Here is a 26733-nt window from a genome sequence, read left to right as displayed (position 1 = left end):
CCCACAGGGATCATACAAGACAATCAAGTTCTCCAGCACGTCTCAGCTCTCCGTTGTGTGTGGTTCAGTTTTGTACAAATATTACGTCATCGCCTGGATCCTTCCCCGAAAACCTATGCACACAGAGGATTGGGTATCGTGAGTAATAGTACCTATGGAGGTCACCTATAGAGGTTAATCTACTGGTCCTTGCATGTCAGGTGGCTGGCCTGTCCTGTCCCCAAGGAAATATCTATTACATTGTTGCAGAGTAATGGGCTTACCACTGGTTCGTACCTTTTTCCATCCATCCCTGAATTTCTAAGCTGTGATTGGTTAGGGCTGATCTACCCAGGCCTGGTACTCAATTCAGATTTCATCCCTCTGTGCACCTCTTCAAGGTGATGTGAACGATTATGTGTCTGCATTGTAACTTGTGTGTACCACTTTTGCCTATGAGAATGTGCTCCTACGTTGCAACACTTGTTGCTTTCTACGTCTGACTTTGCTGGGATCTGCTCTGCTTTCCCACCCCGAGTGAATGTCCATTGTCTGGCTTGGCTGTACCAGGTGCTTAGAGACCACAAAACTAAGCTTGCATTCTTGAGGATTTGTTCGTATTTTCTGCAGCTGTCCCCTGTCTTTCTGAGTCTGCAATGTACCTTAGTTATCTCTGACCTTGGCTGTGAGCTCGACTTGCACATCTTGCAGCCTGAACCAGCTCTTCTCATCTCATGCTCAGTGGCTTGAGGCCTTCTGTAACTTTCTTAAACTTATAATGCAGTTTCTGTATTGTTCATGTTATGCTTAGTTTCCTATAGGTTAGTGCTACGTGGTTCTATCAGGCTCCATATATATGCCTGTTGTTCCATGCGGTTTATTGATATAAGTATCTGCAAGCTTGCTCAGGATCTCTTGTGCCTTGTGGTTCTGCGTTGCTCCATTTGGCTAATGACAAAAATAATAAAGCTATGGTAGTATGTATATGTATCTGTCCTCTAGCTATGGAATTGTGTAAGCATGTTCTTCATGTATGCAAGTGTGTGTTCGTGTAAGCGGTGCAGGGCTGCAACTGTGCGTCATGTCTAACGTTGCTACATCGTGGTATCACTAATGATGTCATCAAAATGGGGCTTTGTGTTTTAGTCGAGACTGTTCATAAAGGTGTTTCCGTCCACAATCTTTGTTTCTTCTCCTATACCTAAGGCTGGCTGAGAGGATACCTTGCTGTGTATTTGTCAATCATTGGTGCACTCGGGATCCGTCGAAAATAAGATGGGTAGCTGCAAGCTTTTCTGGCTCTTCGTCTTGTCATGAATCTGGGGGTGAGGAGTAGCATTCTTGGGACAATCTCTTCAGTCCCCCCTCTGGTTGACTTCTCAACCAAATCTTCATATTTCATACCCTTCGCTTTTGGTTGCCAAATCTTTGTTATCCCTCCAAGGTGTCCATGATAATTTACGTGAATGCGAAAGTCACACCTGGGTTACACCACACCCATTTTTCTTCATAGATCTTAGCATTGAATGGATTGTCCCGCTTCATTGCTCATGTAGGAATAGTGCACATTCTGCTATTCTTGCTCTCAGCTTGTCTCTTTCGTCCACTATTTTGTCCTCTGCTCCTCCTATATTCACATCAATCATCACTTTCATTCCTATCGATTTCTCTGCCGTCTTGCGGCATTGAGCGATGCAGATCTTGATCACACACAGTGCAACTAGTACCAATATTACTGCTTCCAGTAATACCTTCAGTCCATCTGGCAGCCATGAAGGCATGCACGACCAGAGGTATGCCATCCAGCTTTGGTCCTTCCCAGTCCCCTTGGCTTCTTCCTCCATTTTGACATGCATCTTTGACAGCTGGGTCACTGATTCTGTCAGAGTGCCATTCTCTCCATCATTGGCAGGTATGATGTGCAACAGGAGCTTCCAATTTTTGCGCAAACTTCTCCTTCTATTGCTGTGAGAAAATCCAGAACATATCTATTCTGGAGCGCCATCAACCTTACTGCTCAGAGCTCTTCTTTTATTGCGTTGAAGCCATTCACCATAGAGTTGATCATCAGCATCAGCTCCCACCTGGTAATCTGCAGCCATTTCACGTTTGTATATGTCTGTAATGTTGGAACCACTGACGCGAAAAACATTTCAGTCCTGCTAAATAACCTATGTTCTAGTGGCACATCATCTAGTGCTGTGTCCAATGCTTCTGGGAAATAGTTACCACTTCTTTTCACTCTGCTCACCTCTTCTGGTCGTTTCTCTTCTTCCTTGTCTTCTGATCTCCTGTTCTCAGTGACCTTTTCTTTCTTTTGTCATTGTCCACTTTTGGGAAGTCATTGAGTTTTATATCCTTCTGGGGCACTATCAGTAATGGCATGTTGATGTGTCCCAACAAGCAAACTCCTTCCCATTCTGGTGGTAGCTTCTTGTATGCCTTGGATCCGCACGCCCAATAATGATCCATCAGTACTGCAGTGCCTACCTTCATTGCTGGGTGCTTTTCAGTGTACCTGCATTCCGGTTTTCACCAACCTTTACTGCTCCATTACTCTTCTAGCATAATGCTGTTTTTTTCAGGGGTATTATAGGCATTGGCCCAGCTTCATTCTCTACCCAAGTGATAAGATTTGCACTCCATTTCTTTAGGCACTTATCGTTTTCTCCTTGTACTGTATTCACTGGTGATTGTACTAGTGTTTGTGCTTTACTTCCCACTACTTCATCTTTCAATCCTTATTCTGTGTATACTTGGCCATAAAGAAGTATCTGTGGTCTTTCCCAGCATCCTGGTTCTCCACCTATTTCCTTTACCCCCCTCTTCGGGCAATACTTCCCCTTCAATGTTATTGTTTTTGTGTTGCCTTTCTGAGACCCATCAGTTATGTACTTTATAGCTTGATCTAACTGTCAATAATTGTTCATTGTAACTGTCTTTATACGGAAATGTTTCTCGAGACATCTTTCTCAATGTGGCTGTTTTCCCTTGAAATCTTCCTCGATTTGTTACCATTGACAGGGACATCAGGCATTGAGCTCTTGCTGCCGGTATTTCAGTTGCTATGAATGTTCTGGAGGCACTCATGGCATAGGGGATTCATGAGCAGACAGCTCTCCCCAGTGATTTCCTCACCTACTTTGGTTATGTGCTTGTACCACATGTTGTTAGACACTCAAGCAGTGTCAGTGATATAGAGATCCACTCCCCTCATGTCTGTGTCATGATCGCCTCAAGAATCAAGGGTTCATTGTGCAGACATGCCAGGACCAGATAGTTAGCAGCATGGCGTGTCAGACATTCCTCTCATCTATCAGTGTTAGAATCCAGAGTGGGCTCCCATAGAGCTTAATGGTAGAGGGTTTCCCCCAAGATGGCTGCCTAGTTGGTTACGGACAGAATAGCTCGAAGGAACTAGTAGCTAGGATTGGAGGACTACATAAGCCCTGCCGCGCGTTGCCTCGCACTTCGCGTTCGTTCTGCTGACAGCAGTGCAACGCTTACCGGCGCTCTGTTCACAGACGTGTCAAAACAAAAGGAAAAGCATGTTATAAAACTTATCGAAGTATCAGGAAGTTCCACAGAGCAAAGACCCTATGTACCTGACTAGAAGTTTTCACCGCAACAGTTCTCCAAGTAAGAGGAGCTTATCTCCGAACTCCGTGTCACAGACAACTACATTCTTCTTCTACCTACGACATTCCGTAACCTGCAAAAAAAGGTTTTTTGGTTAAAAGAGACATAAATTACAGAACGCACGCAGATACAAATTACGCACTCACTTACCACATTCCAGAAGAAAGCAGCTTCCGAGTTCTCCAAGACTCGGGCCACACAGCGAAGTCCTGCAGCAAGCCACGACGCCCATCATTACCGCGCGCCTTCACTCACTACGTGCGCCACCTTAACTCAGGACTGCTAGACTTTGTGGTGTTCATTGTACACGCCTGTGAATCCTCACGTGTGAATTATTTCTCTCTTCAAAACCTGCAAATAAAAGAGAGAAAACGCCCCTCTAAACACTGTTGTCCCCAGCGTCTTCCACACAAGCAAGATTACAGCAAAACCAGAATTGTCAAGATACTTACCTCTTCAGAAGATCCCCAGCAATCTTCATTCTGGAAAAGTCTTGCCTGCATACCAACGCACCCCTGCATGATAGCAGGATGGAGAGCTCCCCAAAACCAAATCGCAGCTGAGAAGGGAAGCGGGCACCCAACACAAATTGTAAGAGCTCACAGCAGGGGTAATGGGAGCCACCCTTAGAATGTAGAGTCCACATTAGAATCATTCCTATTTCTTTTCTCTTTCATTTAAACAGGGGGAAACTTTTGACCAGTAACAGCAGCCCAAAGAGTTTTCAGGCCACTTACGCTCCTGCAGTGACAAGGTAAGCGTTACACTGTGTCAGTACTGCGTTTACCTCTCCTTACCATACTTTCAGTGCTCTCCTGTCCACCTGACATGGTCGTTCCACCTGCTGAGGTTGGGGTAATGTTAGTAGAGGATACAGCAGTAGTACTAGCTACGAGCAAAATTCTCCAAAATACAAATACCAATACCCCACTCGGGAATAAGAGACACTACAAAATAAGCACACTTTTTATTATTTCACTCATCTTTTACCTGTGCTGCTGGATCCTTGTGCAGCTTGAATATATCAGTTGCCTGCTTCAAATGTGCAAAAGTAGGTGTTATTGTGTTAGTGTTAAATTAGTTGCAAGCCCCATAGACCATGTAGTCATTTATTGGTATCAGGTAATATTATCCCCACCCAAAATATTGCCGTATATATGGTAGTCGGGAACGTCCATAGGAGATATTTTTAGTGGGGATAATATTGGGTTTTTTTGGGAGCAGGGGTTGCAGGGGTGTCACCCACTCCTTTAAAAAAAAATTGGGGATTGCAGGGGTGTCCCCCACAGGTTCCATGCCTTAATATCGCCGCAAAAATATGGCAATATTTTTGTATGGTGATATTTTTGCGGGTATATTAACACATGGAACCCATTTATTGTGAAAACAAATAGCTGTTCCCACACATTTCTAATTCCAGGGTCTCTTGTTATGGCAAGAACTGAAGGGTTTTCTCGTTCGAGTTGTGGGAAAGCTTGGGCCAGGTATGCTATAAAAACAAGGAAATATACTCTAGGTGAAAGTGCTTGGAATCTGCTGGGTCTTCTAATAAAATGCAGGAATTGGCCTGATAATGTATCAGGTTGGAAATCATTGGGCAACATGAACAGTCATCAAATATCACAGTCTGCTTTCTTGAAGAATGTGTGTAGAGAATAAAATAACAAACAGACAGTGTATCCTCACTCTGGATGTTCAGGAGGTCCTTGCCCTGCTGACCTTGAACGAGTAACCTTTGGGTGTCCTCCACTCGGCAGTGTACGTTCAGAATTATCTTGTTGCCTTCTTGCTGAGAATCATTGGCCCTGTCGATCTCGTTGCCAGGTGAGGCTTCCGCTTTGTAGGGCTTGATGTCAGAGAGGTTGTTCCAGACAGTTTTACCTGTCCGCTGCCACCCTGTCAGCGATATAGGAACCAGTAAATCTGGGTGCATCCCATCTCCTGATAAAGTTTCTCAAAAGGACTGTAACCAGAATGAACAAGTGGGTCTGTCAGCGAGTCTCTCTGTTCGTTGTCACTGTTGCTTTCTCCGCTGGCTTCTGGGCCTCCCTGGTGTCGTATCCGGTGAGAGATAAAAGAGGCACTAGCAATCAAGGAAGTAATGTAGTCAAACATTTCCTGGCATAACACAGCTGCACTACTGTCAGCATCCTTCAGTACCCTAGTGGGAGGAGCCAGGGAGAGATGGATGCGCCGTCCTGTCACCACCTCATGGGCCTTTAAATAGTGGTTGGACCCGGGCTTATTGCACAATGCAAAAAGTGCCAGGGAGAAGCAATGAAGCCAATTTTTATTTGTGCTCTGTTTGGTTTTGGCAATAATTTCCTTCAAAAGGCCATTAAGGCATTCACATGTCCTTTTTCTTGCAGTGATAAGCACGTGGGAATACTTACCGGACCAGGAACCTGGCTGCCCTGAAGGCATCTGGATGGGAACAGGGGCCTGCCTCAATCCACCAAGAGAATGGGCAGACAACCACTATCATGTAGCGGTAACCTTGGCAGACTTGGACCATGTCAACATAATCGACGTGGAGATGCTGGAATGGGCCAGCTGGGTGAAGTATGGCTCCTCTCACAACTCTCAAAGTATGTCCTGCAGTGAACTGTTTACAGATCAGGCATCTACTTATAAATTCAGCCACGTGTTTAACCAAATTAGGACAGAACTGTTATAATTACTATTGTAACAATTCTCTGCATTAATAATTTCAGACCTTTCCCAGCAACGAAACGAAGTAAACAATAGCACTCTCACTAACCTGAATCTTGAGAATTCTTTGGAGAAAGTGAAAATCCCCCGAGTATCTCTACCTCCTCCATTCCAAACCACTGGGAGGATGAGGCAGAGAACCCCGGGAAACCCTCTGTGGAAAAAAAACCCAGGACGTCCTGGCTGGGTAGATCTTTGAGTCCCCTGAAGGAATAAGAATGTCTTCAACGGAGGGGATTTCTGATGGTTGTCCTCCCAAACTCTGGCACAGAATTAAAGGACCGTCTTAAGTTAGATATCCCAAGTTAAGTAACAACGTTCATATATATTTCACCAAGATTACCTGATCTACTGGGATTCAGAGCTGGAAATATCGGTGTGGGATGTTTCAACCCACTAATCCAGGCCCTGCAACATTACTGTGCATTGCTGGCAGCAGAAGCATCAGAATGGCCGCCGGAAAGCATGCTGCTTGCTAAAAATCACAAGAAAGTGCACAGTAAAAATCTTAAAAATAGGCCGCCATCCACTTTTGCCTATGTCAGTGGAAACACAGGAGACCACTGCCAAAACCCATCATTTGGCTGCCCAGAGAGCAAAATCATTGCAAAAGAAACACAGAGCTGTTTTCAAAATCCGTTTCCGCTGGCTGTCAAATTTGCAAAAATCATGGCTCACAAACCACCCAAAAAGATCCAACCTCCTTGTTGGGTGGTGAACATCATTCTACTTCAAGAACCCACATAAATACAATGTCCACAGAAGTATCTGAACAAAGTCCACTTTTGAGGATGGTTGAGCTGGAAGAAATCTGACAAAAATGGGTGTAATACCGTTACTCACCTCTGTCAGAAGCCAGCAATTTATAACTTATCATGTGTAAAGTTGTACTTTGAACTCAAACTATGCCAAAGAAAGACTTGCTATCAGAAGCCTAAGAGGTGGATACAATTCAAAACTATATTATAAAAAGGCTTGAAGTAAGAAATTGGTTGATGTATTTGTTAAAAATGTAAGTTATATTTTAAGACAAGTCAATTTCAGACATTGGGCCTCATCACGACCTCGGCGGTAATGCCTGCGGTATTAGTGCGTGGGCTATTAGCGCGACCGCCATAGCCCCGGGCGCTAAAAGCGCAGGATCAAGAGTTGGGTGGATTTGGAAGTCCCCATTCCCCATTGAGCCCATTCGGGAATGCCCTATTCCCCATTAGGCTTCCCCATTTCCCGCCGGCGGTATGAGCGCGAATTCTCGGCGGATTTCACACCAGCTCAGAGCTGGGTTGAAATCCGCCGAGGCCCTGATTCGGCGGACCCTTAAATCCGGTGGTAATAGCGCTACCGCCAGATTTAAGGGTTACTGTCGAGGTCGTGATGAGGCCCATTGTGTTTAAAAGTTAACGTTTCCCACACTGGGCTTCAAACACATTCCACATCTCGTCCCTAAACAAAGGAACCTGTTCTCCTGTGCTCTGCTAAGAAACTGGCATGCTGGTGTGAAAAGGAACTGGGAGGGGCACCCTGGCCTATTGCTCGGAGTGCAGACAAAGGGCTCCCTGGAGCTGAATGGAGATGCTAATTTGGGGTGTCAATAGAAACTGCCCTGGCAGGAAGTAGGCCATATGACTCTCTGACTCAGCCCAGCTGTGGAGGCGGGCCAGACTGGAAATGTGGATTTGACATTGGATTAAATATATGTTTAAGGAAAATACTTCTAAAATATTGTACCGAACAGACAAAAATATGAAACGTAGAGATTATTAAAATGAAAAATTCACTCACAGTTTAAAACTAGTCTGAAATCCGTGCGATGTGCTGAGACTGAACCACAAAAGTTTTTAATATGGTAGCTATTGTAGTTGTGCTAGGAACATGAAAAATTACAGAAGTATGACCAGTTGGCATGTGCATGTATATGTAAAAAATTGTACAGATCCGAAAATGTATAACCAACCAAAAGCGGGAAAAACTGTCATTTGTGAACCGAAACTCGTAGGAACATGGGACTTGAACAGAGACGCGCCGTAATTAATCGGCGATGTGTATATGTAATATGAACAAGTTGTGCATATGGGAAATATGTTTTTGGGGAAAAATAGATTTTCTAAGTAAAAGCAAAGGGGCGATTCTTCCCTAAGTTGTAAATGGCAGCATCATGATGACACCTGATGACACACAGTTCCTTTCTCAAATCAGCGGACAGGGAATTCTCTGACCTATCAGATCCTTAGAGGGTTGGGCATAGACAATCAGCCTCCCCACCCACTTTGGAAAATGGATAAATAGGGACTGTTGAGGACCCACAGACACACTTTCCACTCATCAACTGATTCCTTGGCGAAGCACCGTGCAGGAAGATCCAGGCTCCAGACATAGATCCAGAAACCAGCCTCTAGAACTTTGAAGCAGAAGGAACCAATCCCAAAAGCTGAACTCTTCTCAGCTGGCCTTCAGAATCTTAAGCAACCTGATTCTAACCCCTAAACTTCCAAGCGGCACCACAAAATCCAGCAGCCTGGCTGCGCTGTTTTGTTGTTCTAGCTAAGAACCCCATGCCAGAACTAAGATCCAGACCCGTAGAGCAGAGCTGTAACCCAGAACACGTCAGATGCAGTCCAAGAGGCTGCGCAGACCAGAGTGCCTTGCTGAGAGCAGAGTCCAGGTGCCCTGATCCTGTCCGGTGGCGAGTGAAGTCCAAACCCTTGACCAGATCTTTGACGGGCACATTCCATAACAAAGCCATAGGAGTGAGTATTTAGTATAGAACTGTCCATTGTCATCTCTTAGTTTAAAGTAATCCTATTCAATCCATTTAAACCTATCCAGAACTGCATTATAGAATCTTGTGTCCATCCTGAATTCTTCTCATTATATAGCCTGTGTTAATTGTAGCGATAACCATCAGTGCGCAGATATTTTCTGAAGAAAGTCAAATGTCCTGGCGCACAACAATCAGAGTGGAAGGTGCCCTGTTCTGGTGGTTGTCCCATTGGGTATCTTATACTTTCATAGCCCCTTAGTATAAGTCCATATGGATTCCTAATCTTTAAAGCGCAACCTTTCATTTTGAAATTTTGACTCTGTTTCTGAGAAAAATCTACCTTCACAAAAATCTCTGTAACTTTTGTACCACACGTCCTAGAAACGAAATTCAAATGTCAATGAAGCTAACATCCTCAGCTTTCAAACGAACCCAAAACGACATTCCAATTCCTTATAGTTTTTCCATAATTGCGTGTGCCACACGTGGAAAAGTTGCAGCGATTTGCAATTTGGCTCAATTTAATTCTATGTTAAAACAGCTATTTCTTGATTTCAACTTCTGGATTTCGTTTTCAATCTGCTAATCATTCTACAATCATCGCTAGTGTTGACCTGAACCAATCCAAAGCAACTCTCACTAGTTCTGAATTCAATTTAGCGTATTAAAATCATTTTTAGCATTTTTCCCATTCAATGAAAATCACATTCAAAAGCATTTTGACTTGTTTTTAAAGCATTCCTGTTCTCTCTAAGCTTGCTGGTGGAAGTGGGATTGAAACTGCAATTGTTGTTGATTGTTATTCCTAATACCTGTGTGCCCTCATTCCATCTCTTCATATTGCATATTGGGGGAGTGAGTAACAACAGGGGGGAAAGAGTGATTACATTGTCTTTGGTTAATTTCATTTCAAGCTTATTTCTGTGTTGCATTTCTTCCTATCATTGCAATCTCTTGAACCCATAAAAGTATTCTCTGCTATATTATTCTTCCTAGTCCTACTCCTAATTGATTAAAGAGATTGTTTATATTGTAATATTACCCATTGCTGATCATTGTTCATATTCATAAGTGTGATATTCAGATATTATCCATATTTATAAAAGTGTGATATATATTGTTCAATTCTTCAAATAAATCTTTTAATTTGCAAAACAAACCTATTTCTTGATTCAGTGAGACCAGGGGAATTCAAAGAGAGGGGCGTTATAAGGGTACATCATCCAGAATTAAATGAACCTTTGACATAAAAATATATAAATAAGGATTTCCATTGGGCATCCGTTGGAGTGGAGTGCTAGATTGAAATCACTTACAGATTGGGGGCTCGTCCGGGATTTCTGGATTAGATCTACCACTTGTGCAGCTTAATACAGTGAGCTAACGGACAGGATACATAAATCCTGTTGGGCTACCATGCTGTGTTACGCTGTAAAAGCACCCCTCAAAAGGGAACACTCTAAGGAAACGGTCTGTTTTGCAAAATAAGATAAAAAACTTCTGTAAGTCAGGAAGGAAATCAACATTTCCAAAATGGCGACATTGGTAGACATCAAGATAGCTAGAGAACACCTTTTACATAAGTTATTTGTAAGAGGTGAATGGACTGAGCAGGACCAGAATGTGTGGTTGCAGGCAATCACACCACAGGTCACTGCAACAGGGTCAGGCATATGGAGAGACCAGGATCCCTTACATATGGCCCTGCGCGAACTATATATGGCCTCTAAGGCCAAGGATGAGCACAACAAGATTTCCAAGATAGCGGCATATCTATACTTGTCCATTGGAGCCATACAGGATCAATATGCTGAAGACCAAGATCTGGCAAGTGGTGTAACGCTCACCTGATTCTCGCAGAGGCGCCGGTCTTGACTGGGCGACTACCGTATCTTCAAAGGTGATGTGTAGCACCCGGTTGGCTCTTTGGGCTGGACCTCTGTGCACTGTAGCAGAGTAAGATGTCTGCAGATAGAAAATATGGGGTTAATGAACTGGGGTTATTGGGGTGTCCCTATCTCTTTCCTCTTCTCCTCTCCTGTAGACCCCCAAAGGTTAACACTCTCACCTTAGGTAAGTGAATGCCGAGCTCTCCATCTGCCTCGGGGCAGGGTGCTGTAACCAGTTTCTTCACTGGGTAGGTAGCGCAGGCCTCTTGACTTCAGAGGACTGCTGTCCGTCGTTTACTGCACGAACGGTAAGTTTCGAGTCATTCAAATGTCTTTAAAGTCTTTAGTAATGATGTCTCTTGTTTTGCAGGGTTCCGGCGATGGCGGATGACGGGCTGAAGTGAGTTGAAGATGGAGCCCGTGTGATGAATAGAAGCGCCTGGAAGCACGTAAGTAAGCGCTTGTTGCCTGCTTCACTATGCGCTCTAACTGTCTTTTTATTTTGCAGGTACGAGTTCGGAGCGGCTGCAGGGTGCCGGAATACCCACTGGATTAGATGTGGAAAGGAGTAATGGCACGTGAGTATTAAAGTTCCCCAATGTCTTTAAACGCACCTTGTTTTGTCTTTCAGATGCGGGATGCAGCGCCGAAGGCCTCCGGAGCGTACGAAGAGTAGGTAAGCCTTTGCCTTTCAGATGCCGGAATGCTAACCTGTTCTTTCTTGTCTTTATAGGTGTTGCTGAAGACTGGATTCAGGATGGTAAGCCTTTGCCTTTCAGATGCCGGAATGCTAACCTGTTCTTTCTTGTCTTTATAGGTGTTGCTGAAGACTGGATTCAGGATGGTAAGCCTTTTTCCTTAGGCCCAGGACCGGATGCAGAAGACACGATGAGCGTTCTGCTGCAGAGGTTGCAGAATAACGCAAAGCAAGATTCATCCACCGGGTGTGGTTTAAATAGCATCCTGTAGTGCTTAGGTGTCTCCTTCCACAGCCACGCCTAAGTAAGAAAAGAGTTCCTGGTAAGAAAAGAGTTCCTGCCTTCCAGAACAGTTCCAGTGTTCTGAATCTAGGGAGTGGCTCCAGCCCCACCCAACAGGAAAAGTAGTTCCAAACAGAAGAGGATCAGAGGCTCAACTGGCAGGCAAGTAAGCAGCATGGTCTGCTGAAGGTAAGTCCACCCAAGCATTATGAGCCCGGCGCTTCCAGCGCTGGGACTGGGCATATTTATTAGCCTGGTGCCACTGGCACCAGGACTGGGTCCAAAAGGTCCCAATTGGGACTGGTTGGCACTCGGAACCTGGGTTATGGATCTGCTTCCAAGGGAGTTGGGAAAACCCTGACCTTTTGGAAGCAGAGATCATGACAAGTGGGCAACTGATGGCATTAGATAAGGCCCAATCTGATCTGGACTCTTCTGAGCAGAGGCTGCAGAGGAGTCAGGAGTCAGAAAATGAAAGCAGGCAGTACATAATTAAAATAAAAGAGGACATGGGTAACCTGCAACAGGAAAAGGCAGAACAGGATACTAGAATTCTGGCCTTGCAGAAGGAGTATCAAGAAGTTTGGACTCCCCACTGCAGAGCCAGAAAAAGCTGGAGCAACAACTGGATTTCAACAGGGCATGCACAGAGCAGATAGTCACCCTGCAAAGCCACCTAGATAGAGAGAAGGCAGAGAGCAATAAATTGATTTTGAAAGACCTGGATACCCAGGCAGAGTTTGATGAAGAGCGCCAGAAAGCTAGTGCCCTTCAAAGGCAGAAGGACGACCTGGCGGCACAGAGGCAGGCTCTTACTCAGGGAAGGGACACCTTAGGCCAGGAAGGCTGTCACTTAAAAGGGAAATTGGAAGAAAATCACCTGGCCCTCCAGGGACTGGGTGACCTCCAAAAAGAGCATCGAAACTTGTTAGAGCACACCAGCAGGGTGGAAGATGCTCTGGCAAGGAAGGAACAGGCTAGTATGGACAGGACTCAGGAGGTAACCCTCCTGCAGCAAAGACTGGCCCAGTCCTCAAAGACAAACCAGTAAGCACAGAGAGAAAATGAGGCTCTCTGTGAGAACAATGATAGGCTCCTCAGACAGATAGCCATGCAAGAGAGACTGATAGAGACTAGTAAGGCCTTGATTGAGGAACAGAAAGCTCAGGTTCTTGCATGGCAACAGGGAGCAGGGGCTGATAGAGATGAGGTTCACTGGGAAAGGGAAACACCTGAGCATAACCTCAGGAACACTGGTACCAGAGGCCTTCATCTCTCTCAGTCCCTGTACTCTGCCACCCCCATGTCCCCTGGCACACATGAGTCCAGGGCCACGGGAATGCTAGATTACTATCCAGTTAGAAGTATGGGTCTCATAGATCAGCACCTCCCAGGTATGGATGGGGGGGCATCTGGGTATGGGCACCCAAGTACTGTGAAGTGTAGTGGGGAATTCCAGGAGAGTAGGCCCACTTAGGGCATCCTGAAAACCACCGCCCAGTTAGGACAGTGAGGGGGTACCCATCAAACCCTGGGAAGAAGGAGGAATCAGACTACTCCTCTGAGCGCCCCAGGACACAGGAGACTAGGTCCCCACATTCTGCCAGCCATTCCCAGGCTCGCAGAATCTGGGAAAACCTGGAAGACCAGACGGGCACCTCTGGGAGCAGTGCCTCTGAGTCAGAGGATGATTGGACCAGGGTTACCCGAACCAAGAAGACCAATAAGGCAAAAAGGGCCTTGCTTAAGGACCCTTTAAAACAGATCAAGGCAATAAGGAGCGTCATCACGCCTTATCATAAGAACGCTAAGTATTCTGTTTGGGAACACTTAGAGCTCTTTGAGCAAATGATGGAGACATTCCATTTGAAAGACAGCAGTAGCTGCATGCAGTATGTGAAATGGACATTCTCCCCAGAATACTCCAGTTTCTTTGCGGGGCGGGAGGACCAAAATCATTCAAGATGGTCCACATATAGGGCGGCCATCTTGAAGCATTTTTCTGTTCACAGAAATCCCCAAGAGGCTCGCAAGGCAGCCTACAAATTGCAATGTGGGGAGGATCAGGCCCCACAAGAATTTGTGCAGGAGTTAAAGCGTGCCTTTGCGCAGACTCCCAGAACGGTGCGCACGGACATCAAAGAATTTGTTAATACTTTTTTCCATGCTCTACCAAAATACATCATGACCCAGCTAGTGAGAGATTTTCATGAGAGAAGATCACTAGACTGGGATATTGAACAGGCCACCCGGATCTATGAGGTGCAAAAGCCCATAGACAACAAAAATACTCGGAAAAGCCCCAAAACAACCAACCCGCCTGCTGCTGCTAAGGTGGCAGAGGTAAAGGTTGCCCCCATTTTGGATTTGGAGATGGGGGGCCTAAAAACTTGCCTGCACAGCAGAATAATTCCAAGCCCAGAAGGCCCTCGGGCCAGTCACAGAGAGGGAGCCAAGGAGGTAGTCCCACCAATGGGGTGCCTCACTCCCCTGACTATGTAAGTCCCCGCTACAAGGGGAACAGACCCATCCTGGGTTATGTGTGGACTCCTCCTACCCAAGGAGGGGGATCCAACCAGGCACCCAACCCAGGGAACTTCCCTCCTAACTTCCCCCAGGAGGGCAGAAATTCCCCAAATCCTGGGCAGAACTTTTTCCCAGGTATCCACAAAATGTTCAACCCCAGAATAATCCATCCTTCTTTCCCCACTTTCCTGAGCCCAGACAACCTAATCTGGGAGAGGGGAGGCCAAGGGTGTGGAGGGGGACCCAAATCTTCCCAAACCGGGGTATTACCAGAGAAGGGATAGCTACCCTTCCTAGGATCAGCCCAGGGGAGAAAACAGAACCCTGTTTCAGCCTGAGCGTGTTTCACAGTTAGAGCGCCAGGTCCAAAACATGGCACAGGATCTGGGTCGCATGCTGAGGGCTCAGCAGAACCCTCAGATGGGCATGCCGGCACAGAATGCCTCCAACTCTGGACCTGGTGCTCCAGAACAATGACGGGGCAGCACCCCGGCAAACCACTGGTTCCCAGGGAGGAGGCACAAGGGGAAGGGGGTGTAAAGCCTTGGAGGAAGCTTCCTTTCCCACTTGTAAACAGCCCCTGGAAACCCAGGAACCGGAAACAAAATCTCCTGCCCCTGAAAGTCTGCCACCCAAGGAGCAGAGGGGGGGGGGTAGGAGAAACAAAGGACCCAAACAGACCCATTTTGTGGAGGAGGTACAGATCTTTAAATTTGAAGGAGAGGGGTCCTCAGAATATCCTGGGAAAAGGATCTTCTCCTTCAGAGATGGGGGAACTCCTCCCAAAGAAAAATGGGTCCCAAAGGATTCAAATCCAGACTGGGTAGATGTGGGGACTGAGCTAGCGCCGCCCATCATCCAATCCCAGAACCAACAACATGAAAATCCCCTGGTTCAAACCCATCTTGGTGACTACCTCCAAAAAGGGGGGGCGGCCCAGAACCTGAACCAGGGGAACTCAACACTTCTCCCATCTCCAGCTGCCAACTTTTCTTTGCAGATTCCCAAGGCTCCCCACAGAATTCTGTCCACATCTCTTCTCTTTCAGTGTCCAAAACTAAAAAACGAACCCACCAGTTGTCCAAAAATATACATTGGCCCTCATTACAACACCGGCGCTAAACCATGGCGCTATTAGCACCATGGTTGGTGCCGGTGTTGTAACGGGTCCGCCATGGTTCAATGGGGAATTACCACCCTATTCCAGGGTTGGCGGGGCGGTAATTCCCCATTGAACCATGGCCATTCCCTATTCCCATTTTCGCCCCATAGGGCTCTATGGGAATGGGGAAGGCGCTAAGTACGGTACCGCAAATTGCGGTACCGTAGTTAGCACCAAGGTCCCTTTACGGGTCCCTACTTTAACGGCTGGTGTAGACCAGCTGTTAAGGTCGGGTCCCGCAAAGGGACCCCGTAATCAGGCGCTAATGGGGTAACGCGCCGCAGCCTTTTATGGCGTTGTTAACCCATTAGCGCCAGGGCCATAATGAGGCACATTATCTGTGCCCCCTTGCGGAGAAGGAGGGAAGATACTATGCCCCAGTTCAAGTACAGGGGCAGGGTACAATGTTGGCACTGGTGGACACTGGATCCCAAGCTACCCTTCTGTCTAAAAAGGCCTTTGATGAACTGAATTCAGGAAGGGGGGAGAATTACCAAATTCCTCTCACCTCTCGTCCTGGACAATTTCAGAACTTTGACGATAAGGAAATTCCTGTTGAGGGGACTGCGGATATGGACATTAAAATTGCGGATATGGACATTAAAATAAACATTGAGGACCCTGAGAACTTTCCCCTGATGGATACCGATTACATAGGGAAAGAGGACCTCAGAGTGTTGATGAAATGTCCAAAAATGTTCCGAATCCAAGACGGTTTGTTGGTGAGGAAATCCCTAGCTGGCCATGATCAGTGGGTGGTTCCTACTTCATTCCGAAGCCTGATGTTAAGTCACGCCCATGATGCGGCCACAGCCGGTCATAGTGGGTTTCATAAAACACTTGAAATCTTAAGAGAGGTTGCATTCTGGCCACACATGGGGCAGGACCTCAACAAATACTTGAAGGGGTGTCTTGTGTGTGCACAATTTCAGCCAACATCCCTCACACACCGTGCGCCTCCCAAAAGATGGAATGACACTGCCATGGTCAGATTTGCAAGTAGATTTCATTGGGCCCGTGATTCGCTCCTCTAGGGGGAATAAGTACATGTTGACCGTGACATGCTTGTTTACTAAATGGGTGGAATGTCTCCCGGCCCCAAACTGCAAGGCAGAAACAGCAGCTGCCCTGATGATCAAGCACATCTTTTCGCGTTTTGGACTACCCCAAAGGATTGAGTCAGACAGAGGTAGCCATTTCACCAGCAAAGTAATGACAAAGATGTGGGAGATACTTGGGGTTAAAAGGAAGCTACAGATTGCTTACCGGCTAGCCTCTAGTGGTGTAGTAGAGAGATATAATAGAACAATTGTGAGCATATTAAAAAAGTTTGTGGCAGATTCTGGGCCAAGTTGGGATATTCGATTACCTCTTGTCCTAATGGCCATCAGATCTACCCCTTCATCTGCAACTAATATTTCACCGTTTGAGCTGATGACTGGACGCAGGATGGTGCTTCCCCAGCATCTGCTGTACGGGACCTAAGAGCAGACATTGATCAATGCCTCGACAACTCATGAGTATGTTGAAAATCTAAGAAAACACCTTCACTTCAAGAATGCACATAAATACAATGTCCACAGTGTCATAAAGTGACTTCCAGGCTTCTTGGGATTACTTATATGTTTATTACAAGTACTTAAGTCACAGTTACATGAAGTTATATACATAAGTGGACAGGACATAACACTGGCTCCCATCACCCAGGCTGGGGAACTCTCACTGGCTGGGTGTGGAATCCTTGGGTAAACATTCCGACATTCACAAAGCAACACTCCCCATGACATCACCAGCTTTCACATACAGAGACAAGCACATCACAACACATCTCCTTCCTTTATTGATAAACATTACAAACACACTCAGGCACAATATAACACATCTCCTTCCTTTACCGATTCACACTGCACCCAACAGATACATCAAATAGACACAACATATCTCCCTTCTTCTCAAACGTCAACACACACGGACAAGCACACCACAGCATATTCCCCTCCTTTCCACATCCATCACCAGCATGAGTGTGTTTGTAATGTTTATCAGTAAAGGAAGGAGATGTGTTGTGTTGTGATGTGCTTGTCTCTGTATGTGAAAGCTGGTGAAAGTAATGTCACGATCCCATCCTCGTTGCCATTGTAATGAAGTTGAACACACCAGGTACGTTTATCATATGTTTATTATCTCACGTGAAGACATCTAACAAAGACCCCCAACACAACCAACAACCAGGGCTTAACTGTCAAAGCTTAAGGAATAACAAAGTAAGCAGCTAGGCATTCCGGAATGGATTTATGTAGTAATCATGCGGAATGGTAAGGCTTATATTTTAAATTAACTTTAATACAGCAAGCCCGCCGAAACATCTACTGCTCCAGCTGCCTCCAGTAACTGCCACTGCTCATTCGCAATTTACGAGCAGACAGAAGCTCACGCGACGGCACGAGCCAAACTAGCTATTGCAATTCTCTACATATCTTCCCCCTTAGAAGGACATGTTTATTACAAACATTTTATAATATAAACTCTATCATAAGACAAAAACATTTCTGCAAATCAATATCAACAGAACTAGAAATTATTTTAAAAATGAATTAAAATGGTTGCGTTTAAATCATTTACCAAATCACAAATTAATTTACTCACGAAAAATAATCTTTCATCCATGCTGGTTTAAACTTCAGTCTACAAGTGGTACCGCACTTATTCACACCACTCATATTTCCACTCTCACCTCCTTTCTCAAATGATTTCCCATCATCTTGGACAGTTTCTCCCATATTATAAGCCTTCGCAATTTTTCCTTTTGACCATGCTTGTCCTCCTTCCAAGATTACCACTGACTTCCTGACCGCTAATATTCTCTTAGGACCCAAATATTTACTTTCACAACACTTATTCACCAATCTAGGATTCTTTACATACACATACTCCCCCACCTTCCACTCTCGTTCTTTCACTTTTTCACGAGCATTGAAGCCCTCTGTATTTTTTTCTTGTCCAGCCTTTATAAGTCTCATTATTTGCTCTCTATCTACTTGAACCACTTTGGCAGTCCCCAACCACCCCAGACACAATTTGGTGCCCGGTTCCCTACTCTTCAACGACACAAAAGGTGACACTCCTGTTACTGAGTGTGGAGTAGTCACAAAACTCCACGTAATCAAATTCAAAACTTCCCTCCATGGTTGCCCCCTCTCATGGCTAACTTTAGACCTTCCTTCAACCATCGGTTGACCCTCTCCACCAGACCATTCGCCCTTGGGTGATACAACACTGTTTTGATGTGCCTAATACCATAACTACTTAGGAACCTCTTCATAGATTCCGACACAAATTGAACCCCATTGTCTGAAACCAGTTCCATTGGCACTCCTTTCCTGAAAAACACTTTTTCTAAGAATGCTATCAACTCTCTAGCTGTAACTTCTTTAACTGCCTCCCATTGAACCCATTTAGAGTGAAAGTCAATTAGTACAAATATAAACCTCAGACCTCCTCCCAAACCTTTTACTGGACCCATAATATCTACTGCAACTTTGGACCAAGGCTGAGAGGGAACAGGATTCAAAATCATGGGAGTTTCACGCACAACTTTAGTCTTGTCACTGGTCTGGCAAATCATACAGTCTTTTACCCACTTTTCAGTCATTTTATCAATCCGTGGCCACCAATAATTCTGTCGAAGTTTTCTTTTCATGGATCCCTCTCCCAGGTGACCCTCATGAGCAAGTTCAAGTAGCCTTGACCTGACCGGCTCTGGAGGAACAATACACCTCCCTCTTCTGAGTTTACCTTCAAAAATATTTAACTCTTCCTTAAGCTCCCACCACACATCAAAATTCCTTTCCAAATTACTCTTTTGGGGCCATCCCTTCACTGTCCACTCTTTGATCAACTTAAGTTCTTGATCAGATTCTTCTCCTTGCAACCATATTTCCTGATTAACCGCTTCCTTTACTTCTGCCACTACTGACTCTTCCATTCTACCATCATCAACCTCACCATCGTTGTCCTCAATCGGCAACCCTGGATAAGCAATCTGCTACTATATTCCTTTTTCCTGGAAGAAAGCTCACTTCAAAGTCATATGTACGTAATCCTAAACCCCATCGACTTATCCTGGGTGAACCTAAAGCCCACCTTCCACTTTCAAATATTTGCACTAACGGTTTGTGGTCTGATCTAACAACAAATTGTCTGCCCCACAAAAAATACTTAAAGTGCTTAATGGCCCAGTACATAGCTAAGGTCTCTCTTTCAATGACCGAATATTTCGACTCCGCTCCCCTCAATGCCCTTGAAGCAAATGCAATGACCCTTTCCTTCTTATCTTTGTCATACTGTATTAATGTAGCTCCAAGTCCCAGTATACTTGCCTCTACCACTAAAACTGGCTTATCATACAGATCGAACCTTCCGATTGAAGGAGCTTCACTTATTCCTTTTTTAATGCTTTCAAATGCTGCATCACATTCTGAAGACCATTCAAACTTGGCACCCTTTTTAAGTATCATTCTTATAAGACTTGAAACCATGGCAAAATCCTTGACAAATCTATGATAATATTCAGCCAGCCCCAAAAAGATCTCACTTGATCTTTGTTAGATGGTACTGGCGCATACTTCACTGCCTCCACTAAACTTTTCTTTGGTTTCACTCGAGACTCATCAATTTCATGGCCAAGATATTCCACTTTCTGAACAGAAATCTTGCACTTATCTCGCTTCACTGTCAAACCAGCTTCGAACAGTTTACTCAATACATTGGATAAAATCACATCATGCTCAGCAACACTACTTGCATACACAAGCACATCATCTTGAAACACTATAACATTCTTTATCTCCTCTAAAACAGTGTCCATCACTCTCTGAAACACTGATGCCGCAGAGTCAAGCCTAAATGGCATTCTGCAATACTTGAAAGTACCAAACGGTGTTATGAACGCAGTTAGATGTTGACAATCTTCTTTTAAAGGAATCTGATGATATGCTTGAGAAAGGTCTATCACAGAAAATACTCTTGCACCTCTGAGAGTAGACAAAGTTTCCCCAATTATCGGCAAAGGATGCCTGTCCACAAGAATGTTCCTATTTACGTCTCTCATGTCCACACAAAGTCTTATCTGCCCATTTGGTTTCGCAGCTACTACAATAGGGGATAACCATTCTGAGCTCTCACATTGCTCTATGATACCCTTCTGCATCAGAGACTCGATTTCCAATTTAAGTTTCTCCCTCAACTCGTGAGGTATTGGTCTCACTTTGTGCACCTTTGTTATTGCTCCTGGTTTCAGACGTATTTCATGTTCAAATCCTTTGAGCATCCCTAAATCTTCCTGGAATACTTTTGTAAAATCTTTTTCCCACTTGTCCTTTACTTCTGCTACCGTAACTGGCTCCTCTGCATTTGCTTGAATTCGAATGCCTAATTTCTGTTGCTCACCCCAACCTAAAAGAGCAGAACCTTCTTGCGTTACATATACATCTGATTCGCAACTTCTCCCTTTATACTTAATAGCCGCTTGGAACTTTCCCAACACCTCAATCTTTACGTTACCATAAGCATATGGTTCAATGCTGTGTTCCTTCAAATCAGCCAGTCTTCCTTGTAAACAACTTTCATAAGTTTTTTTGGATACTAAAGTCCAAGGTGAGCAACTATCAACTTTTAGGGTAACTACTCTTCCATTTACCAAAAACACGTCTGTCGGAGAACTTCCTCTATGGGAAACCTCTTTAATCTCCAATACATGTTTGGCCTGTACATTCTGGATTGTGCAAGCTCCGTCTTCTTGTTCAGGAATTCTCCCTCCAAATTCAATGTTCTGCACTTGACCTGCCTCTCGACAAACTCTTGAGAAGTGTCCTCTCTTTTTGCATTTTTGTCACATCGCGGCAGGCTTGGCGACTGTGGAATCGCTGGCGTAGGATTGCGGGCGTAACTGTCCGCCATTGCGCTTCCCGGCACGGTACCTCTCAGTACCGTTCTAGACGTTGCACGCTTGCGAAGCCGGAGGTATAAATACCATCACTTCCTGCTTCAAACGCGTTGCCACGTTTCCAGTTTTCTTCCATGTTGCTGCCGCTCTGTTCTATTCAGCTGCTTCCCTTCTTGGGGGTTTTCTTCGCTGTTTGTTTCCTTTTTATAAGGATTTCCTGCCCTTTTTTGGCCCCTGTTGCTTCCTTTTTGTTTCCCTTCTCATTACTTTTTCCCCTATTATTCCAACCCGTTCCATTCTCTCTTTCTCTCTCTCTCTCTCTCTCTCTCTCTCTCTCTCTCTCTCTGTCTCTCTCTCTCTCTCTCTCTCTTTCTCTTCCCTTTCCTTCTGGTTTACTAGTTTGCTTTTACCCCTTGCCTACTTTCTCTGACCCTCGGCCTTTCTCCTTTGTCCTCCTGATTACCCGACCTGTGCCTGTTTTCCGGATTGCCTTGGTCCTTCCACTTGCACCTCTTTGGATTTACTGTTACCGACCTGTGCCTGCTGACTGAATTGTCTTGTCCTCCCCCTGGTACCTCCTTGGATCCGCTGACACCGACCTGCGCCTGCTTTCTGGACTGTCTTGCCTCATCCTTGTGCCTACTTGTTGCTTCCTGTATTCGTTGCTGTTGCAAGAGACACTTACTTCTTCCCACGCCTCCCTGTTGGAGTCTGTTTGGTCCGCACCGCTTAACATACCCATCTCCGGGGAACTCCATTATCTTCTCCAGCGCACTCAAGCAAAGACATCAGGGTTTTTTTGTGCCTTTGGCTTTTTCCCCTATTTGGTACTCCCGGTGGGTCTACCCCAGTCGCCCTTATCCTAGAGGCACGGTGGCATCCTATCGAGGGCGTCCGTTTCTTCACAAAAAAAAGGAGAGATCTTCAATACGTCAGGAAGGTAAACTCAAGAAGAAGGTGGAAGGTGAGGAGTTGGGGAAGGGGGAAGAATCTGAATTATCGTCTGAAGTAGAGGACATATCTGATGTGTGTGACAGTTTGCAACGCCTTCAAATAACTGAGATGGCTACCCCCCAGCAAGTACAGGAACTGGTGGCTGCCGTTCAAAACCTGAACTTGGAGGTCCAGAACCTCAAGACAGCCAATGCTAAACTACAACAAAGAATGACCGAGAGAGAACGACTCTCAGCTGATCTACCCCCACTCCCGTTGGTGTCTGGCAAATTTGATGGGTCGCCTAAATGGGTGAAAGAGTTCCTAGATGCATGCAATCTCCACTTTTCTTTCCGTCCACAGTCATTTGCTTCAGACCATGCCAAGGTAGGGTTTATGATCACCCACATGATGGGTAATGCCTTGGCTTGGGCCCCCACTTTTGGTTAATCAACCTGATCCTGTGCTGCACAATTATGATGATTTCAAGATCCTACTGCAGCAGACTTTTTTGCGAACGGAAAGTACTTTTCTGGCATCGGAAGATCTTTTGGATATTCGACAGGGCAACACAGATTTACTCTCCTACATAACCACCTTCAAGCAGATAGCCGCAGAAGCCGGCTGGCAAGAACAGGCCCAATACGCCATCTTTCGTCGAGGGCTGCGAGAGGACCTCAAGGATGAGTTGGCACGGATAGCCCGTCCTGCATCCCTTTCGGATCCCATCACTGCCACTCTTCGGATCGATTTCCGTCTGTCAGAACGACGCTCCGAAAGAAAGAAGGCCAAATTCTACAGTCTCCCTCCCCCAGAGACTCAGTCACCTTTCTCTGTTCCGACATCTCGTCAAGGTAAAGATGAACCGATGCAGATTGGTACAGCTCGAGCTCCACTCACCCCGGAGGAACGCAAGAGACGACGGGATGGTAATATGTGTATGTACTGTGGAGCCTCTAATCATTTGCTGCAAGACTGTCCGGATGTTGCCCCTAGACGTTCGGAAAACGGACGCCCTCGGTAAGTGTTAGGACGCACTCCCAAGGGGTCATTCCAAGTCCTTATGCAACTCTTTCAGTGACTTCTTCAGAGATACCCGAGGATTCCAGGTTAATGGTGCTTTCTGTAGTCCTTTCGTTGGGAAACACAGAGATCTTCACTCAGGCTTTGCTCGACTGTGGCGCTGCACGCAACTTCATCGACACCCTGTGGGCTGAACAGAAGGGAATCAAGCGACTGGCCAAACAAGAAGATCAGAAGGTAGAGGGAGTTGATGGAGAACCTCTGAGTTCCGGCATGATAACCCACACTACGGAGGAACTCAATCTACGCATTCGGAAAGGATCTCCTTTGATATTATTAGAGCTGCTCACTTCCCCATAATATTGGGGATAGGGTGGCTTAGAAGACACAACCCTCACATTGACTGGTCCTAGAATTTACTCAGCTTTCAATCCGCTTTTTGTAAGGCAGAATGCCTCCCGGAGCCTAAATTCGAGACTGTCCAGACTACTTGTATCTACGATTCTAGACTCATTCACTGCCTTCCTTGTCACCTCCAGGAATACGCAGAGGTAGTTACCGAGAAGGTTCCTAGTGAGCTTCCTCCCCACAGACCGGAAGATTGTTGTATAGACCTGGTCTCAGGAGCACTAGTACCTTTTTGTAGGATGTTTCCTCTCTCGCTCAAGGAAAGACAATTCCTCCGGGAGTACCTGGATAACAATCTGGCCAATGGGCTCATCAGGCCTTCAAGATCTCCGGCAGCAAGCCGATAAGCATTGCAATCCAGTACCCAGGTGGGAGGTGGGTTCCTGAGTCATGTTATCCACAAGATACTTGCCGCGATGGGTACATCCTTCCAAGCTTTCCCCTAGATATCTGGGTCCTTATACTATCACACAAGTAGTCAACCCGGTGGCTTTTAGATTAAGATTACCCAAAAGGCTACATAGGGTTCACCCTGTGTTCCATGCTTCCCAACTGAAGCGTTTTCATGAAGACACTTGGTCCCGCCAAGTCAAAAAGACCCCCTTGCCTGCTAATTCCACACAGGAGGAATTTGAGGTTGCCCAGATCTGTGATTCCCATTACCGCCGGGGCAGATTGGAATACCTGGTGAGATGGAAGGGTTATCATTGGTCGGAAAACTCCTGGGAACCGGTCACTCATGTCCATGCCCCACTTTTAGTCCATATGTTTCACACCCTTCATCCGGGCAAACCTGGGGGAGGCCTCCTTAGGCGGGGGCATACTGTCACATCGCGGCAGGCTTGGCGACTGTGGAATCGCTGGCATAGGATCACGGGCGTAACTGTCCGCCATTGCGCTTCCCGGCACGGTTCCTCTCAGTGCCGTTCTAGACGTTGCACGCTTGCGAAGCCGGAGGTATAAATACCATCACTTCCTGCTTCGTACGCGTTGCAACGTTTCCGGTTTTCTTCCGTGTTGCTGCCGCTCTGTTCTATTCAGCTGCTTCCCTTCTGGGGGGTTTTCTTCGCTGTTTGTTTCCTTTTTATAAGGATTTCCTGCCCTTTTTTGGCCCCTGTTGCTTCCTTTTTGTTTCCCTTCTCATTACTTTTTTCCTTATTATTCCAACCCGTTCCATTCTCTCTCTCTCTCTCTCTCTCTCTCTCTCTCTCTCTCTCTCTCTCTCTCTCTCTCTCTTCCCTTTCCTTCTGGTTTACTAGTTTGCTTTTCCCCCTTGCCTACTTTCTCTGACCCTCGGCCTTTCTCCTTTGTCCTCCTGATTACTCGACCTGTGCCTGTTTTCCGAATTGCCTCGGTCCTTCCACTTGCACCTCTTTGGATTTACTGTTACCGACCTGTGCCTGCTGACTGGATTGTCTTGTCCTCCCCCTGGTACCTCCTTGGATCCGCTGACACCGACCTGCGCCTGCTTTCTGGACTGTCTTGCCTCGTCCTTGTGCCTACTTGTTGCTTCCTATATTCGTTGCTGTTGCAAGAGACACTTACTTCTTCCCACGCATCCCTGTTGAAGCCTGTTTTGTCCGCACTGCTTAACATACCCATCTCCGGGGAACTCCATCATCTTCTCCAACGCACTCAAGCAAAGACATCAGGGTTTTTTTGTGCCTTTGGCTTTTTCCCCTATTTGGCACTCCCGGTGGGTCTACCCCTGTCGCCCTTATCCTAGAGGCACGGTGGCATCCTATCGAGGGCGTCCGTTTCTTCACAAAAAAAAGGAGAGATCTTCAATACGTCAGGAAGGCAAACTCAAGAAGGTGGAAGGTGAGGAGTTGGGGAAGGGGGAGGAATCTGAATTATCGTCTGAAGTAGAGGACATATCTGATGTGTGTGACAATTTTAAGCAGGAAATGTTTCTCGCCGGACAGAATGTGCTCGTTGAAATATGTCGATTGCTGCCACACTTATAGCACTTGACCTCCTTACTCATATTCAATCTTCTAATACCTTTCACAGCCGCCACTTCTCCTCTGGCTTGTCCCCCTTCATAGTGGACATGCACTTGTGCGTCTGTTCCATGCCTCTGGCCGTTTCCACTGCCACCTCTAGAGACACATCTTTAGTTAGGAGCCTTTCTTGAATCTTCATGTTGTTAGTACAACGTACTAACTGGTCTCGTATTAGGGAATCTGTCAACTGACCAAATTCACACGTGTGGCTCAAAGATCTTAGTGCTGCTATGAAATTCTCTACTGGTTCAGTGGGGTCTTGGATTCTCTGGAAAAACTTATGTCTCTCAAAAGTTATGTTCTTTTTTGCCTAGAAATGGATTTCTAGCTTCTTCTCCGCCAGGGCATACTGATCCACCTCTCCCTGGCCTTCTTGTGGAGGTAGCGGTAAACCATCGTAAACACTGCGACCTTCTGTGCCCAGATTGTGTAGAAGTATTGCCTCTTTTCTAGCCGCAGCAAACTTGTCACCACCAATTGCTATTAGATAGGTATCAAAAAGCTTCTTCCATCTGTCCCACCTTATTGGCAGGATGCCTGGTTCCATCAAGAAAGGTGGAGGCGGGGCCATACTAGCTGCAGCCATTATTCCATGTTCTGATGCCAGCCGCTACAATAGTTTAGATTTCAAAACACCTTCTCATTTTATCTGATCATGTGTACTTTCCATGTAAGGTCACTAATTGTCCTTGTGCAAACACTTCTCATACTTCACTTCTGTATTTATAATGTGCAGCTTTACTTTTGTCCAGTAGTACAATTCTCCCCTTT

This window comes from Ambystoma mexicanum, chromosome 10 (assembly GCF_040938575.1).
Source record: "Ambystoma mexicanum isolate Mex_15411 chromosome 10, UKY_AmexF1_1, whole genome shotgun sequence".
NCBI lineage: Eukaryota > Metazoa > Chordata > Amphibia > Caudata > Ambystomatidae > Ambystoma > Ambystoma mexicanum.
This window is presented reverse-complemented; position numbering follows the sequence as displayed.